The following is a 13,855-nucleotide window of genomic DNA, read 5'->3' as shown; positions in this document are numbered from 1 at the left end:
CCTCCTGTATACTGTAATAGATTGTAAGCTCTTCTAAGCCATATAATGATGAATTTTAAGGTCCCCATTCACACTTAGTGATTTGGAATCGCAGGCAGAATTATAGGTAGGCCTTATTATAGGGCCTTATTATAGGCTTACCTATAGGTACAAACTGTACCCAGGGGTTTACAACCTCTTTAAATACAACCAAAAGAAAGATCTGTTTGTGTGAAACAAAAAATGATAAAACTGTTGTTTGGGTACTGTCAGGATGGGCATGCCAGTAGACAAGATAACTCCTCTGGAGGGACTTCTGTCGCAGGCTAAAACACATTCCCTTCCTTCAGGGCTGGCCCCAGACATTGTGCTGCCTGGGACCAAGAATGAAATGCTGCCCCCCCCCCCAAAAAAATAACACCCAACTAAAGGCCCCCAAATCCATTGTTTTATAAAAAATATAAAATGTAGAAAATATTATATATACTGTTATCTTCTTCTATAACTCACCACTGGACCAGTCCACCAAACACCCGCTGTCTGTCCTCAGTCCTCCTGTCACTCCTGTGGCCAGGTCATACACAGACAGGATGGATCGGGTACAGGGCACAGACAGGATGGATCGGGTACAGGGCACAGACAGGATGGATCGGGTAAAGGGCACAGACAGGATGGATTGGGTACAGGGCACAGACAGGATGGATCGGGTACAGGGCACAGACAGGATGGATCGGGTACAGGGCACAGACAGGATGGATCGGGTAGTGGGCACAGACAGGATAGATGGGGTAGTGGGCACAGACAGGATGGATCGGGTACAGGGCACAGACAGGATGGATTGGGTAGTGGGCACAGACAGGATAGATTTGGTAGTGGGCACAGACAGGATGGATCGGGTACAGGGCACAGACAGGATGGATCGGGTACAGGGCACAGACAGGATAGATCGGGTAGCGGGCACAGACAGGATGGATCGGGTACAGGGCACAGACAGCATGGAACGGGTACAGGGCACAGACAGGATAGATCGGGTAGTGGGCACAGACAGGATGGATCGGGTACAGGGCACAGACAGGATGGATCGGGTACAGGGCACAGACAGGATAGATCGGGTAGTGGGCACAGACAGGATGGATCGGGTACAGGGCACAGACAGGATGGATCAGGTACAGGGCACAGACAGGCTGGATCGGGTACAGGGCACAGACAGGATAGATCGGGTAGTGGGCAAAGACAGGATAGATCGGGTAGTGGGCACAGACAGGATAGATCGGGTAGTGGGCACAGACAGGATAGATCGGGTAGTGGGCACAGACAGGATGGATCGGGTACAGGGCACAGACAGGATAGATGGGGTAGTGGGCACAGACAGGATAGATGGGGTAGTGGGCACAGACAGGATAGATGGGGTGGTGGGCACAGACAGGATAGATCGGGTAGTGGGCACAGACAGGATAGATCGGGTAGTGGGCACAGACAGGATGGATCGGGTACAGGGCACAGACAGGATGGATCGGGTACAGGGCACAGACAGGATGGATCGGGTAGTGGGCACAGACAGGATAGATCGGGTAGTGGGCACAGACAGGATGGATCGGGTACAGGGCACAGACAGGATGGATTGGGTAGTGGGCACAGACAGGATAGATTTGGTAGTGGGCACAGACAGGATGGATCGGGTACAGGGCACAGACAGGATGGATCGGGTACAGTGCACAGACAGGGTAGATCGGGTAGCGGGCACAGACAGGATGGATCGGGTACAGGGCACAGACAGGATGGAACGGGTACAGGGCACAGACAGGATAGATCGGGTAGTGGGCACAGACAGGATGGATCGGGTACAGGGCACAGACAGGATGGATCGGGTACAGGGCACAGACAGGATGGATCGGGTACAGGGCACAGACAGGATAGATTGGGTAGTGGGCACAGACAGGATGGATCGGGTACAGGGCACAGACAGGATGGATCAGGTACAGGGCACAGACAGGATGGATCGGGTACAGGGCACAGACAGGATAGATCGGGTAGTGGGCAAAGACAGGATAGATCGGGTAGTGGGCACAGACAGGATAGATCGGGTAGTGGGCACAGACAGGATAGATCGGGTAGTGGGCACAGACAGGATGGATCGGGTACAGGGCACAGACAGGATAGATCGGGTAGTGGGCACAGACAGGATAGATCGGGTAGTGGGCACAGACAGGATGGATCGGGTACAGGGCACAGAAAGGATAGATCAGGTAGTGGGCACAGACAGGATAGATCGGGTAGTGGGCACAGACAGGATAGATCGGGTAGTGGGCACAGACAGGATAGATCGGGTACAGGGCACAGACAGGAGCGAAGCCAGGAGACAAGCCAGGTCTAGAACCAAACAGTGAAGCAGAAGCCAAAGGAGCAAACAGAAGCAGAGGTCAGGGGACAAGCAGGTGGAGTTCAGAGCAGGTTATCTAGAGCCCAGGGCGCATATACCAAACTGCCCCCCCCCCCTCCCCCCAGGATGTATGAGCACTATGTGTCAGCAAACCCCCCTCAAAGAAAAAAAAAAACTGAGCACACTAATCTGCATGCTTACCCTCCAAGCATACCCGACAGGATAGATCGGGTAGTGGGCACAGACAGGATAGATCGGGTAGTGGGCACAGACAGGATGGATCGGGTACAGGGCACAGACAGGATAGATCGGGTAGTGGGCACAGACAGGATAGATCGGGTAGTGGGCACAGACAGGATAGATCGGGTAGTGGGCACAGACAGGATAGATCGGGTACAGGGCACAGACAGGATGGATCGGGTAGTGGGCACAGACAGGATGGATCGGGTAGTGGGCACAGACAGGATGGATCGGGTAGTGGGCACAGACAGGATGAATCGGGTACAGGGCACAGACAGGATTGATTGGGTAGTGGGCACAGACAGGATAGATTTGGTAGTGGGCACAGACAGGATGGATCGGGTACAGGGCACAGACAGGATGGATCGGGTACAGGGCACAGACAGGATAGATCGGGTAGCGGGCACAGACAGGATGGATCGGTACAGGGCACAGACAGGATGGAACGGGTATAGGGCACAGACAGGATAGATCGGGTAGTGGGCACAGACAGGATGGATCGGGTACAGGGCACAGACAGGATGGATTGGGTACAGGGCACAGACAGGATGGATTGGGTACAGGGCACAGACAGGATAGATCAGGTACAGGGCACAGACAGGATAGATCGGGTAGTGGGCACAGAAAGGATGGATCGGGTACAGGGCACAGACAGGATGGATCAGGTACAGGGCACAGACAGGATGGATCGGGTACAGGGCACAGACAGGATAGATCGGGTAGTGGGCAAAGACAGGATAGATCGGGTAGTGGGCAAAGACAGGATAGATCGGGTAGTGGGCACAGACAGGATGGATCGGGTACAGGGCACAGACAGGATAGATCGGGTAGTGGGCACAGACAGGATAGATCGGGTAGTGCGCACAGACAGGATGGATCGGGTACAGGGCACAGACAGGATAGATCGGGTAGTGGGCACAGACAGGATAGATCGGGTAGTGGGCACAGACAGGATGGATCGGGTAGTGGGCACAGACAGGATGGATCGGGTAGTGGGCACAGACAGGATGGATCGGGTACAGGGCACAGACAGGAGCGAGGTCAGGAGGCAAGCCAGGTCTAGAACCAAACAGTGACGCAGAAGCCAAAGGAGCAAACAGAAGCAGAGGTCAGGGGACAAGTAGGTGGAGTTCAGAGCAGTGCCGGGACAAGGTTATCTAGAGCCCAGGGCGAACATGCCAAACTGCCCCCTCCCCCCCCCCCCCAGGATGTATGAGCACTATGTGTCAGCAAATCACCCCCCCCCCCCCAAAAAAAAAAAACAACAACTGAGCACTAATCTGCATGCTTACCCTGTAAGCATAAATTCATCCTCCTCCCAGTACAAATCCACCCCTCCCCACTGCTGAAATCTGCCGTCCCAGAACAAATATTTGCCCCCTCATCCCCCACATCCCCTCCCAAAAAAAAAAAAAAAAAAATATACCTCATTGCAAAAATCCTCTTTCCTTCAAATTTCCCCTCCGAGTACAAATCCTTTACCCCCCACTCCAAATCCCCCCTCCAACCACACATCCCCCTAAATCACCACTCCTAACATATCCCTCCAAAATTTCCCCTCCTAGAACAATTTTTACCCCCCCCCCAAATTCCCCCTCCAAATACAAATCCCTTCCCTCTCAATCTCCTTGCCACCCCCCCACCTCACATGATACCACAGTGCCCAGGGCAGCCGTCCCTCCTGCCCACCCCTTGTCCCACCCCTGGTTCAGAGAATGGTAAGGAGAAACAAGGTCAGCAACTGAAAGCAGGATACAGGGTCATAGGAGGCAGCACGGAACCTGAGCACCAGCTGAATTTAAATAGCCTTCACGCAGGTGCCGGCGCGCACGAGAATGCGCAACAGCTCGTGTGCGCGCAAATTCACACATCCACATATCTATTAGCCAAAGCCCAATTCTTGCACCCACAGAAGGGAATCTGTTTTAGTCCGTGCACAGAAGTACCTCCAGAGGAGTTATCTTGTCTACTGGCATCCTGACAGGTACAGTGTTGCATGACCGCGCAATTGTCATTCAAAGTGTGACAGAGCTGAAAGATAAAAATTGGCCTGGGCAGGAAGGGGGTAAAAGTGCCCAGTAGGCAAGTGGTTAAAGCAACAAATTATAATAAAATGATACTAACAGTCACATTCCTTTTTCGATTATATTCTCTAAATAAGATGTATGACGCATGGGGGAGGAGAGATACAATTGCAGAACCCCCTTTTTTTTTTTTTTTCAAAGAAGGGACTTAAGAGGGATAATGGATAGATGGGGAAAAAAGAAAAAGAAAAAAAAAAGAGAGAGAAAAAAAGAAATAAAAACAAGAAAAACACGAATAAAAAAAAAGGATGAGAAAATAAAAAAAAAAAAAAGAAGAAAGAGGAAAAAAACTGAAAGGATGAGAACAAAAAAAGAAAAAAAAAAAAAAAAAAAAAAAAAAAAGGAAAAGAAAATGAAAGGGACGAAGGGAAGAAAAAAAAAGGAGGAAAAAAACTAAAAGGACGAGAAAAAAAAAGGATGAAAAAAAACTAAAAGGACGAAAAAAAAATAGGAAAAAAACGAAGAGGACGAGAAAAAAAAGAGGAAAAAAACGAATGAGATGAGGAAAAAATAACAATAAAAGAAGAAAAAAAAAGGAAAAAAACTAAAATAGGATGAGAAAAAAAAAGAAGAAAGAGGAAAAAAACTGAAAGGATGAGACGTCGTTCCTCTCTCTCTGTAACCCTGTAAGCGGGAGCGATGAGTATTCATCACTTCCGGTTCCGCCCTAGGCACACCAGCAGCCAGAGAAGCAGCCGATCAAACTGATCTTTGTCTGATCAGCTGCATGGGGGGCCAGAGGAGAGATCTGGGGTCTAATAGACCCCAAATCTCTCCATTCAGAGGACCTGTCACGGCCCATGCTGTCACAAGGGATGTTGTTCATCCCTTGTGAGTGCAATAAAGTTTGTACAAAAAAATTAATAAAAATAAGTGTAAAAAAAATAAAATAAAATTTTGTATAAAATAAATAAATAAAAATAAATTCAAAGCACCCCCGTCCCACCATGCTGACGCGCAAATGCGAACGCATACGTTACTCCCAGGGCTGTCTTTAATATTGATTGGACCCTGGGCAAATATTTTCTTGGGCCCTCCCCAATCCACTTATCAAATATTCAAAGGCAATGGGGGCTCAAGGGGCAACTGCTTTGGGGCCTACAACAATGAGTGGGCCCAGGGCAGCTGCCCCTTTTGCCCTGTGTTAAAGACGGCCCTGGTTACTCCCACACACATAAGTAAACAGTGATCAAACCACACATGTGAGGTATTGTCACGAACATCAGAGCGAGAGCAATAATTCTATCACCAGACCTCCTGTGCCACTCTAAAACTGGTAACCTGTAAAGGTATTTAAAGCATGGGCTATGGAGAATTTTAAGCTCCATAGTTTGCCGCCATTCCACGGGCAGACGCAATTTTAAAGCATGACATGTTAGGTATCTATTTACCCATTGTAACATCATCTTTCACATTTTACAAATAAACTGGGCTAACTTTACTTTTATTTATTTATTTTCCCAAAAAATTCCGTTTGAAAAATGGCTGCGCAAATACCGTGTGACATAAAAAATTGCAACACACCATTTCATTCTATGGGGTCTCTGTTAAAATATAAATATATCATGTTTGGGGGTTCTAAGTAAATTTTTAGCAAAAAAAAAAAAGTAGATTTTTTTCATGTAGGAGCAAAGTGTCAGAACAGGCTTGGGAAGGAGGTGGTTAAGACTGCAGAACCCCTCCAAAAGTTTTATTTTTCTTTTTTTGAAGAAGGGACTTAAAGGGAGATAATGGACAGAGGGAAGAAAATAAAAAGAAAATAAAAGAGAGAGAAAAAGAGTAAAAAATAAGAGAAAGAAAAAAAAAATCAAGGAAAAGAAAAAGATAAACAAAAAAAATTAAAAAAAAAATTAAAGGACGAGAAAAAAAAAACTAGAAAAAGACAAAAAACCTGACAGGATGAGAAAAAAAAGAAAGAAAGAAAGAAAAAAGAGTAAAACAGAAAAAAACAAGAAAAAGAGGATCAAAAACTTGACAGGACAAGAAAAAAAAAAAAATAAGAAAGGGATTTAAGACTTAAGAGAGATAATGGATGGAGGGGACAAAAAAAAAAAAAAAAAGAGAGAGATAGAGAAAAAGGAGTAAAAAAAAGAAAGAGTAAAAAAAACTGACAAGACGAGAGATAATGGACAGGGGGGGGGGGCAAAAAAAAAAAAAAGAGAGAGCAATAAAAAAAAGAGGAAAAAAATAAAAAATAAATAAAAAGAGGAAAAAAACCGTAAGAATGAGAAAAAAAATAGAAATAAATAAAACAAGAAAAAGAGTAAAAAAAAAAATCAGGACTGATAAAAAAGGGACTTAAGAGAGATAATGAATGGAGGGGACAAAAAAAAAGAAGAAAGTGTGAGAAAAAAGAGTAAAAAAATAAAAAAATAAATAAAAAGAGGAAAAAAAATGAAAGGATGAGAAAAAATTGAAATAAATAAAACAAGAAAAAGAGTAAAAGAAACCTGACAGGACGAGAAAAAAAAAAAAAAAAGAAAGAAAGAAAGGGACTTAAGATTTAAGAGAGATAACAGATGGAGGGGGAAAAAAAAGAGAGCGCAAGAAAAAAGAGTAAAAAATTAAAAAAAAAATAAAAAGAGGAAAAAAACTGAAAGGATGAGAAAGAAATAGAAATAAATAAAACAAGAAAAAGAGTAAAAGAAACCTGACAGGATGAGAAAAAAAAAGAAAAAGAAAAGAAAGAAAGGGACATAATTCTTAAGAGAGATAATGGACGGAGGGGGAAAAAAAAAAAAAAAAAAAAAGAGAGCGCGAGAAAAAAGAGTAAAAAATGAAAAAATAAATAAAAATAAAAAGAGGAAAAAACTGAAAGGATGAAAGAAATAGAAATAAATTAAACAAGAAAAAGAGTATTTTGGAGAAAAAAAAAGAAAAAGAGTAAAAAAAAAAACCTGACAGGACAAGAAAAAAAAAAAAAGAAAGGGATTTAAGATTTAAGAGAGATAATGGACGGAGGGGACAAAAAAAAAAAAAAGAGAGAGAGAGCGAAAAAACAGTAAATAAGAGGAAAAAAAAAAGGGGTAAAAAATAAAACAAAATAAAAAGAGGAAAAAAACTGAAAAGATGAGAAAGAAATAGAAATAAATAAAACAAGAAAAAGAGTAAAAGAAACCTGACAGGATGAGAAAAAAGAAAAGAAAAGAAAAAAAAGAAAGTAAGGAACTTAAGTCTTAAGAGAGATAATGGACGGAGGGGACAAAAAAAAAAAAAAAAGAGAGAGAGCGAAAAAACAGTAAATAAGAGGAAAAAAACTGAAAGGATAAGAAAAAAATAGAAATAAATAAAACAAGAAAAAGAGTAAAAAAAGCTGACAGGACAAGAAAAAAGAAAGAAAGAAAGGGACTTAAGACTTAAGAGAGATAATGGACGGAGGGGACATAAAAAAAAAAAAAAGAGAGAGCGAAAAAAGAGTAAAAAATAAAAAAAAAAACAAGAAAAAGAGGAAAAAAACTCTAAGGATGAGAAAAAAAATTAAAATAAATAAAACAAGAAAAAAAAGAAAAAAAACCCGACAGGACGAGAAAAAAAAAAAAAAAAGAAGAAGAAATAAACCTTTAATGCACTGTTTTTGCACCACTCTCTATTTGCTTCCGCTACATATACAAATTTGTAAGAGAAGTCGGATATCTTGCAGTCAGAGTAACGTGGGCGCGCTGTGTCCATGGTTTTTGTGGGTAGTGTGGCCGAGATTGTAAAATCCTCGGAGGCAGGACCAGATGTGAATGCACCGCATGTAAACCCCTAAATGGACCTAGAACAAGCATGCAGCAAGTGAAAGCCTGAGAAAAGTCAGAATCCGCATACATGTACAGAAGACAAAGTATCAGTATTATGACAGGGCCAGGCACCTGATATTTTCAGCCTCAGCAGAACATCTCTTCAGCTCACGGCAGTATAGATTCTGTCATTTTTCATTATAAATTGTTAAAATAGTGATATCCAACTCATACAACTGCCACAATGGTCACATGACCCCCCCCCCCCCCCCCCCAATCCTAATTCTAGAAGGTTTCATTATTACTTAGGAATAAATCTGGCTCCCCTGTGGCTTATCACAATCGGCCCCCCAAGGAGAGGGGTGAGGAATGGTACTTACTGTACGATGTCAGACAGAAGTCCCCGTCATGTGTGAACCGTCAGCATCCTACAGAAGGTATAAAACGGGGGGCCAGTCCTGGCCAGCAGCCACCCAGCACACCCAGCACACCCTCCCGTCATCCTGTTCATAGATGTGAAGCGGCAGGACGCCAGCAGGACGCACAGATCGCATGGGCTGCCGGAAGACCTGGGTGACCCCATTCATTTATATTGCATCAACATCAGCACTGATTCTCTACATAGAAGCATTCACAGCAGTCTTTACCCCACGGGAGCTTACACTCTAATGTCCTCACTGCGTGCACACCACACCCCCCCCTAAGTCCATAGTTTGGAAGGGGATTCAATTATCTGTATACAGGGGGAACATAATGACTCCATGCAGGTACCTCCTTGACCGAAGCTGAACCCAGAACCCCGGTGCAACAAGACGGAATTATTATCTGCAATTACGGAATGCTTGCGATGATTCGATTTCATCTTTTATGCTTTGGTTAAAGACATTTTGACATTTCATATTTTGCAAAAAATTTTAAATTCCGTGATATACGTCATAGGCTGCAGCCTACCTCACATATCACCCCACGAAAGCGGTATGTATAGTCATGAATATATAAAAAGGAGGGATAGGTGGCACTACCTGGGGGGGCAAGAAGGATATAAAACCAATAAGTGAAAAATTGTGTGAATCTAACAAATATCAATGGTAGAAAGAACAAAGAAATAAAGTGCTTGGGTGCAAAAGATATATGCGCAAATATAAAAAATAAGGGAAAAGCAGTAAAAATTTGCAACAATTTAAAGTGCTAGTGCTAAAAAAAAAAAAAAATATTAATATATATCTCAAAAAAGAGGAAAAAAATCAATAAAGTGAAAAAGTGCAAAAACATAAAAACAGTAAAAATTGCAACAAATTAAAGTGCTAGTGCTAAAAAAAAAAAAAAAAGTATATATATATATATATATATATATATATATATATATATATATATATATAAATATATAACTCAAAAAAGAGGAAAAAAATCAATAAAGTGAAAAAGTGCAAAAATTTGACATCTGTGCAAGAAGTGTGCATAAAAACAGTAAAAATTGCAACAAATTAAAGTGCTAGTGCTAAAAAAATATATATAAATATATAACTAAAAAAAAGAGTAAAAAAATCAATAAAGTGAAAAAGTGCAAAAATGTGTCATCTGTGCAAGAAGTGTGCATAAAAACAGTAAAAATTATATATATATATATAAATATATAACAAAAAAAGAGGAAAAAATCAATAAAGTGCAAAAATGTGATATCTGTGCAAAAAATATGCATAAAAACAGTAAAAATTGCAACAAATGAAAGTGCTAATGCTAAAATATATATATATATCTATAAATATATAACTCAAAAAAATAGGAAAAAAATCAATAAAGTGACAAAGTGCAAAAATGTGACATCTGTGCAAAAAATGTGCATAAAAAATACTCATAATCAGTAAAAAAAAAAAAGTCCAAAGTTTAAATAAAATCCATGAAAAAAAAGGGAGTTTAAATAAAATCCATGAAAAAAAAGGGAGAAAAAAAAAGAAGTCCATATGAAAAGTTGATAATTAATAAATTTACGGTGAAATATCAATCTTCAATGGTGAATCGTGACTGTGAATAAACGCGTGGCAACAAAAGTGAGTACACCCCTAAGTGAAAATGTCCACATTGGGCCCAATTTGGCATCTTCCCTCCCCAGTGTCATGTGACTCATTAGTGTTAGAAGGTCTCAGGTATGAATGGGGAGCAGGTGTGTTACATTTGGTGTTATCGCTCTCACTCTCTCATACTGGTCACTGGAAGTTCAACATGGCACCTCATGGCAAAGAACTCTCTGAGGAGCTGAAAAAAAAGAATTGTTGCTCTACATAAAGATGGCCTAGGCTATAAGAAGGTTGCCAAGACCCTGAAACTGAGCTGCAGCACGGTGGCCAAGACCATACAGCGGTTTAACAGGACAGGTTCCACTCAGAACAGGCCTCACCATGGTCCACCAAAGAAGTTGAGTGCACGTGCTCAGCGTCATATCCAGAGGTTGTCTTTGGGAAATAGACGTATGAGTGCTGCCAGCATTGCTGCAGAGGTTGAAGGGGACGGGGGGTCAGCCTGTCAGTGCTCAGACCATACGCCGCACACTGCATCAAATTGGTCTATATGGCTGTCGTCCCAGAAGGAAGCCTCTTCTAAAGACGATTCACAAGAAAGCCAGCAAACAGTTTGCTGAAGACAAGCAGACTAAGGACATGGATTACTGGAACCATCTCCTGTGGTCTGATGAGACCAAGATAAACTTATTTGGTTCAGATGGTGTCAGGCGTGTGAGGGGAAACCAGGTGAGGAGTACAAAGACAAGTGTGTCTTGCCTACAGTCAAGCATGGTGGTGGGAGTGTCATGGTCTGGGGCTGCATGAGTGCTGCCGGCACTGGGAAGCTACAGTTCATTGAGGGAACCATGAATGCCAACATGTACTGTGACATACTGAAGCAGAGCATGATCCCCTCCCTTCGGAGACTGGGCTGCAGGGCAGTATTCTAACATGATAACGACCCCAAACACATCTCCAAGGGGACCACTGCCTTGCTAAAGAAGCTGAGGGTAAAGGTGATAGACTGACCAAGCATGTCTCCAGACCTAAACCCTATTGAGCATCTGTGGGGCATCCTCAAACAGAAGGTGGAGGAGCGCAAGGTCTCTAACATCCACCAGCTCTGTGATGTCATCATGGAGGAGGGGAAGAGGACTCCAGCAGCAACCTGTGAAGCTCTGGTGAACTCCATGCCCAAGAGGGTTAAGGCAGTGCTGGAAAAAAATTGGTGGCCACACAAAATATTGACACTTCGGGTCCAATGTGGACATTGTCACTTAGGGGTGTACTCACTTTTGCTGCCAGCGGTTTAGACATTAATGGCTGTGTGTTGAGTTATTTTGAGGGGACAGCAAACTTACACTGTTATACAAGCTGTACACTCACTACTTTACATTGTAGCAAAGTGTCATTTCTTCAGTGTTGTCACATGAAAAGGTAGAATAAAATATTTACAAGAATGTGAGGGGTGTACTTACTTTTGTGAGATACTGTGTATTGCAGCTTATCAATAATTAGATGTGGTGGCTGCATTAGTTTACTTTTTTTTTAGGCTTTTTTCCCCTCTGTTTTTAAAATAATATCTGATTCCTACTGTATTATAGTGTATTGTATTTGTACTGTCTACCCTCAAGTTGTAAAGCGCTGCGTAAACTGTCGGCGCTATATAAATATTATATAATAATAATAATAAAATAGTTACAAAAATGTAAGGGGTGTACTCACTTTCGTCAGATGCTGTAACATCTGCCATGACTTTTAACTACTCTCTTGCAGCCCAACGCCAGTCCATAGGAAGAACACAGAATTTTCCATGCATAGAATAGTTTACATACCTTCGGCTCTGAGATCCCAAGTTGTAAATTTCTCTCTGGGCAGGAGGCAGCTGTAGAGATGAATAATAAGCCTGGCATGGGTTGTGCTGGCAGAGGGCAGGCAGACGGGTGGTGCGGCGGCAGGTACCGCGGAGCGAGCAGAAGTCGGCGGCTGGTCTGGGGATGTGAAATCCTGGGCGATGGGGTGATGGGACGGAGCTGCAGATTTACATGGACAGAATACACTGAGCAGGATGACAGCTCGCTCCTGGGGCTGGATGGAAGACATCGCACGCAGAGCCCGGGGCGGATTGTTCTGCAGCTGCGTTCCTTTTTATAGCGTCACCAGACAAGGACGGCCGATGCTCCATAACTATAGGCAAAATAATTATTATTTTTTTTAAAAATGACCCATATGATAGAGGAGAAAACAAATTGTTATCTCCGCTCTACTGCTAATGTGGAAGTCCATGGACTGTATCCCGGTGCTGTAGTCAGGGCGCTCATGTCCCATAGCCACTTAAGCCTCGGAAGATTTTACCCCCTTCCTGACCAGGGCCTATTTTGCGATTCGACACTGCGTGACTTTAATGGAAAATTGCGCGGTCGTGCGACGCTGTACCTAAATGAATTTGACGTCCTTTTTTTCCTACAAACAGAGCTTTCTTTTGGTGGTATTTGATCACCTGTGCGATTTTTTGATCACGCGCTATAAACAAAAAAAGAGCGACAATTTTGCAAAAATAACAATATTTTTCACATTTTCTTACATGAAATTTCCCCCCAAAAAAATTTAAAAATCTAAATTTTTTAGTAAAAAAAAAATTGCAAAAAGCGTATTTTGATTGGTTTGCGCAAAAGTTATTGCGTCTACTAACTAAGGAAAAGATTTTTGCCATTTTTGTTGTTTTTTTTTTTAACGAGTAATGGCGGCGATCTGCGATTTGTTTTGCGGGACTGCAACATTGCGGCGGACAGATCGGACCCTTGACTGACATTTTTGACACTTTTGGGGTTACCAGTGACATTACTGCAGTAATCAGTGCTATACATATGCACTGTTACTGTAAAAATGACACTGGCAGTGAAGGGGTTAACTTTTTTTGAGAGGGAGGGGTTAAGTGTGTCCCTAGGGGCGTGATTCTTACTGTGATTGGATGTGGCTTGAGGTGTAAGAACAGTGATCAACGGTCCTACATAGTAGAACCGTATGATCACTATTCTTACACAGGGGAGAATGACAGGCGGCTTTGTGTACATCAGCCGCCTGCCTTTCTCCCACTGTAATGGACAATCGCAAGTGCCCGGTGGACATCGGGTCCGCCGGGCACACGTGCGGGGGGGTCCGTGACCGAGCGGGAGCGTGAGCGCGCCTTGTCATGTATGGCATGTATGGCGCTCGCTCTCAGGTAAGGCTACTTCGGTCACGCGCCTGCAATTAGGGGGCAGCGGGCAGGTGGCTCTGATTGCTGTACAAAAGACAAATGACTCCTGCGTTTGAGGGGTTATCCTGAGAATGCGATTCAGATTGAATGGACGTAGTCCCGGCTGTGCTGCCACTCTCAACAGGTCCGTGGTAACCCAAACAGACTCTAAAAAAGGAACGGACTAGCCTAGCCTAGCGCATTATCTTTAAAAC

The 13,855-nt window shown here is 43.2% G+C and overlaps 1 protein-coding gene across 1 annotated transcript in view; it reads right to left on the bottom strand.

The window, feature by feature from the left end:
* Window positions 1–12,257, bottom strand: part of GJC2 (gap junction protein gamma 2) — a 127,781-nt gene extending 115,524 nt beyond the window's left edge. The window contains exon 1 of the mRNA XM_082257712.1: window positions 12,238–12,257. The gene's annotated coding sequence lies outside the window, so the exon portion shown is untranslated. The remainder of the gene's footprint in view (window positions 1–12,237) is intronic.
* Between the last annotated feature and the right edge of the window lie 1,598 nt (window positions 12,258–13,855).

This window comes from Pelophylax lessonae, assembly GCF_965119305.1.
Source record: "Pelophylax lessonae genome assembly, chromosome: 5".
Taxonomy (NCBI): domain Eukaryota; kingdom Metazoa; phylum Chordata; class Amphibia; order Anura; family Ranidae; genus Pelophylax; species Pelophylax lessonae.
Note: the sequence above shows the minus strand (reverse complement) of the source record. Positions and strands in the feature narration are given on the sequence as shown.